Source organism: Quercus lobata, chromosome 3 (genome assembly GCF_001633185.2).
Source record: "Quercus lobata isolate SW786 chromosome 3, ValleyOak3.0 Primary Assembly, whole genome shotgun sequence".
In the NCBI taxonomy this organism is placed as follows: Eukaryota; Viridiplantae; Streptophyta; class Magnoliopsida; order Fagales; family Fagaceae; genus Quercus; species Quercus lobata.
In genome coordinates this window covers 55,768,484-55,774,132 of record NC_044906.1, presented here as the reverse complement: position 1 = coordinate 55,774,132, position 5,649 = coordinate 55,768,484, and the positions used below count along the sequence as shown (strand labels likewise).

The window sequence follows — 5,649 nt, the reverse complement described above, 5'->3', positions numbered from 1 at the left end:
AGTAGAGGAATTTGAAGAGTCTCTAAGTGAACATTGTGGATGAATCAATCTTGTTTTTCTCTAGTGTTTCTCTCTCAAAATTCTCTTTGGAAGCTCTCTGAATATCATGGGTATAAGGGTCTATATATAGTAGGGTGAGAAAGGAATGCGAAGAGTCAATTTTTCCCAAACAGGGTGGTCTGGCGACTGGGCTGAGTCACGAGTTCAAGCCGTGAGCTAACGGCTTGGCCAGCCTGGGACTTTTGTCTTGTAGTGCAACAGCTGGCATTATTCTTCAGCTCCCCCGTATGCTTCACACGTGTGCCAGCTTTGGCGGCTTGCCAGTTGTGAGTCACCTACGAGTTTCAGCTGCGAGTCTTTGCATCTTTGCACAATCTTGAGCATTTCTTCACACTCTCTCACTCACTACCCTCAGATGATTCCCACCTAAATACAGGGTTACAAATTGCTAAAATACAAACAAATTTGGCACAAAATAAAGCCAACAAGATGGTTGATAAAATTCAACCTTACATTTGTGTTTTTCCCTTCTTCAAAAACTGTATTTAAGCAACCTCGACACTTGGCCTATCTGTCGAGATCTTAAGCTATTTCTTATTGCAACCTAGATAGCTGTCTTGACAGCTGATGGATCGATCGAGAAAGTTCCTGGACCCTCGATAGCTTCTTGACAGCTGGTGGATCGATTGAGGTTTTTTTTAGCTTTTGTTGAATTGTCCCTCGACAGCTTTGGGATAGCTTCATCTGTCGACGCTTTGTTTCCTTGACACCTGTCTCGATACCTCTTGACACCTTTATTTGTCGAGAATTACTGAATACCTATAAATAGGTTTCAGCGCAATCCAATCCTCATTTTCTCGATCTATCTGCGCCTATTCACCTCCCAAACACTCTCTTTTCTCTCAAAACCTTCAATCCACATGATTTTCGGCCTTTCCTTGCTTCAAATCACTTGTTATGATCTCTTTTTCTCTCGTTATTCATGCATTTAGACCTAGGTTTTAGGGTTTTTGAAAAATTTTGGGGTTTTTGTTTAAATGATCTTTTAACCTCATGCATTGCACCACACATGCATTATAACTATATTTTCATGCATTTAGATGTGTGTTATATATGTTAAACTGATTGTGTGCTGGTAGATTTGGATTGGGCTGAGCCCATGACGCTTTTTACTTTGCACATCACATGCTCATGCATTTTCATGCATACGTACCTTACATTCAGTATATTTATATATATTTGAACTGTTTGGAGGTTTTTCTGATTGTCTCTTTCTTCCCCCTCTCTCTCTTGTTTACGTTAGTGCGTCAATGGCCCTAAAACGTAAGTTTGCTTCATCCCAGAACCCTTTGAGTTCTAGGGCCTCCCCTTCATCTTCTTATCCAACCCCTTTTTCTATTCGGTTCTGTGATGAGGATGCCCGAAATGACTTCTCAGAGAACTTTTCTCGACAATGTGTTCATTCGGAACATCGAGTCATTTTGGCAGACTTCGCAGACACTGATCTACTTGATGACTTTCACAGTCGGGGTTGGGAGTCACTGTGTGATGTCCTGGTCACATGTCCTTCAGTGCTGATCCAGGAATTTTACTCCAACATGCATGGAATTGATTCTTCAGTACCTCTCTTTCATACTCGCATTCGAGGTACGTGCATTGTTGTCACACCGAAGTTGGTATCCGATGTGCTCCGTGTTCCGAGGGTAGAGCATCCTGATTACCCCGGTTGTGAGTGTTTGAGGACTGTGTCCAAAGATGAGATGATTTTCGCTTTCTGTGAGCGCATTTCTGATTTGTGTGTTCTTCAGTTTACACAATGTAAGGCCTTTGTGCTAAAGGTCCTAGATTCATGAACATGGTGATGACTTTTGTTTTGCACTGACTCTCTCGCTATAACTCTATCACAGAGCCTCGTGCTCAATTTTTGCTTTCTTTGTTAGAGCACCTTACTATAGATTTTCCTACATATTTCATTCGTTCTCTTATAGATGCATATAGGGATATGACTACCCGTGATAAGCACATTTTCCCTTCAGCTATCACGCGGATTTTATGCCATTTTTCTATTCCTTTTCCCTCTTTTGACCACTTCCCCATTATGTGTGCCATTGACTACACTACCGTTAAATGGAGCAAGGAGCAGTTTCGATCGAGGCGGTCCGGTATGTTAGCTCCTCCCACTCCTTCTACTCCATCCACATCCGCTCCCTCCTATTTTATGAGCAGAGTGACTCTAGAGGACATCATGGCATAGCTTCAGCGCATGGATGCTCGCCTCGACACTTTCAGTGATGAGTTGTGTTGGGTGAACATACGTGTTGGATGCATTGCTCGAAGCTAGGTTGAAGTGGGTGGTTATACCATGCCTTCCACTCCTGTGGCCCCTTCGGATGAGAGTGATGCTGATGATGCTAATGATGATGATGATGCTGATTCTGATGTTGAGGATGATGGTGATGCTAGCTCACCCAACGATGACGAGATGTCAACTTGACACTCTTACCCTTTGTCACTCGTGACGAAAAGGCGGAGTAGTTTTTGTTATGAGAGTAGTCATACTTAGGGGAAGGTTTAGCATAGGAGATTTTTGGTAGGGGGAGAGTGCATATTGAGGGATGTAGTGAGGATTACTTGTATATTTTTTTTTCACTGCTTTAGATATATTTATTCTTGTACCTTAGGTCTTGTGACCATTATTGACATACATTGTACTTATATTCTTTATATATTGATGTATGTTGTTTCACCTATTCTTGCATGTGTTGTTTCTTTTCTTTCTTTATACATATGGTTCTTATTACTTGTATGCAATCTATTATTTCTGTTTCACACAAAGATGTCTTGATGAGTTTTGATTAAAGTGTTTCAGAAATACAAGTTGTCAAAGTCTACTTGCCATAAACTCTCTTCTTGCAAAGTTTTTCAAGAGTTTGTGTTAGGATAGACTTTACTGTATTCAACAAGTGAATATGAGTTAAGTGATTTATGACTTCTCTCATATATTCATTTGTTTGTTGTGGTTTTGTCACGGATTGCTAAAGGGGGAGATTGTTAGGACATATGTGATTCACTTGTTAGAAACATATGTCACTATTTTAAGTAATTGGTTAATCCTTTGACAAAAAGCATTTTACTTGTATTTGGGTAGATCTAGAATGTGTTTAATATTTCAAGAAATTTTGTTTCAAAATCAAGTGTTGAAGCCATGCAATTCTGTCCAAGATTCAAGCTGAAAAGTTCCTATCATTAAAGCTCGACAGCTAACCATCTATCAAGCTTAAAAGAGCTGTTCAACCCCGTGGCTCGACAGCATCTCGATAGATAGGGTATCTGTTGAGGTTTATGAAAAACAAAATTTCAGTTCTGTTTTGACTCCAATCCGTGTTTAGTTTTTTGGGCATTCATTTCTCACAACCTTAGACATATAAAAAGATTATTTTAAGGGTCGTTAAAGTGTTCACAAGTTGCAAAAGTGTTGACTAAAATTTGTTCAAGCAATTTGTGACTGGAGACACAGAATTTGCCTTTATTCATCATTCTTGTGAAGAAGTTGCTGTGTTTGTGCACTGTAGGGTTTTGTGACCAAGCATCTTCTTGATCTTCTTCGTTGGGATGAATTGAAGAACTTTGCAGCCAACAACCTTTTCTAGTTGGTGATTGAAGTTACGTACTGGGATCCGCGAAATTGCTTAGTCACAAACTGGGAGCCATGCATCAAAAGGAGAAATTTTCACTACAGAACAAGTCCAATTGAGTATTGGGGTAAGGGTTCAACTATAAGTTGGTATAAGGTACTGAGATTCCTTTACTTGTAACCACTTGTTGTGATAATAATGGAATTTCAAGAGTGGTGACCTTAAAATCACCAGGTAGGGTTTTTACCGTGTTGGTTTTCCCTATTCGTAAACAAATCACTGTGTCAATTTATTTTCTGCAGCATACTTAATTTAATTGGTGATTTGTTTGTGCTACCGTGCGTTTGCATGTTAATTTGATTAAATAATAAACTTGGCTAATTAATCAATTAATCTATCACAAGGGGTCAATTCATTTTTGGCCTATCACAAATGAAAAGCTTCTAGGATTTGTAATCATTTTCTTGTGAGAGGTCATATATGCTCATTTCTATAATTGAGATAGTCCACTTGACTTAATACTAGTCGTGTATGACTTGATTTGATTGATCATTGAAGTTTCACTCTAGACTAAGGACTATTCCACATTTGATACACACACATAGCACGTAAGTCTATTGTTCAATGAATATCTATTTCATTTGTGTGATTGTACATGTTCAAATGTGATGTGTGTGTGCTCAACCACATATGGATCAAACCAAAAAGATTTTTGTTCTTTTTGTTTTTTTTTGGAAGTGATTTGTATCACGCATGTTTTTCAAAGTTTTTCAAACTGTTTTTGTGTGAAAAACATTTTTTCTGGGTGTTTTCGTAACCTATTTCATGTGTAAGCTCAGTAGAGAGTTAAATGGTCTAATTCTTAGGTTTTTCAACTTTGGATAGAGAGTTTCGCGATTGTCTCACGACTGTTTTGTGAGTAAAGCTTACCAGCGAAATACCAGCGAGATACCAGCAAAATTTTTGCAGGTACCTAACTAGCGAAAATTTTTAGATCAACTTTTAAAGGGCATTTTGTAGGTCATTTGTTTTAAACGTCTCCCATCCTCTCCCAAACCCCTGTTTAATGTTTCTACATCAAAACCCGACTAAATTCAAGTGTTTTTCATTCTATTAACATCTCTAAGGTAATCTTTAACTCTTTTCATTGATTTTGATCCTTAGATTATGTTTTTGGGGGGTTTTATGTTCATAGTTGGGATTTTCTCAAATGAGAGTTGGAAAACTTATTTTTTGTCAGTCTTTTTGATTGGGATTTGTTTTAAATGACAATTTGCTTTGGATGTTGGCCCTTTGTGACAAAAATAATATGTATTTAGGCAAGATTTTCATATGTTCGTGCATTGTTTATCATGTTTTGATCAATGGTTGTGTGTTTTATACACTTTGCCCCGTGAGTGCTTGCTCTTGCATTGGTCATGCATCTCACATGTAGACTAGATGCACCTTTGCTGCACACACTTGATCACTCAACATGTTTTTACATTCACTCGTGCTAGTTAAGTCTTTTTAGACCTTTTAGCACACATAACATGTTCTTGTGCCTATGTCATGCCTTCGTCTATATTATGTTCCATCATGCTTTGTAGCACACAGAACACATTCCCTTGAAAAGGGCATGTGAGGAACACATAACTGGAAGCTGAAGAGTCGTGCCAGACTGTCGTTTTCGCGAGTGTCTCATAGGTAAGGCCTTCCCGCGAGATAGTCGCGAAATATTCTGCTCGGAGGATTTTTATGTGACTTTCTTACCCTTCTCCCATACTATATATACCCTCATTACCCACAAATTTAGAGGAGGCCATTTAGAGGGAAAAACCCTAGATAGGTTTTCAATAACACACACACCCATCTTTTAGAGAGAGAGCTACCCATCCTTAGTGAAAAATCATTTTAGCCTTTTCTCCTTCCCTCTCCCATTGTCATACCTTGAGAGGAGATTTGTAACCAAACACAATCCACACCTATCTAGAGTGTAGAAAGTGTTTTGGAGCTTGGGTGGCTTTGGGGAATT

General features: G+C 38.8%; 1 pseudogene; it reads left to right on the top strand.

The window, feature by feature from the left end:
- The first annotated feature begins 2,362 nt into the window (after positions 1–2,362).
- Positions 2,363–5,649, top strand: part of LOC115981103 — a 10,319-nt pseudogene continuing 7,032 nt past the window's right edge.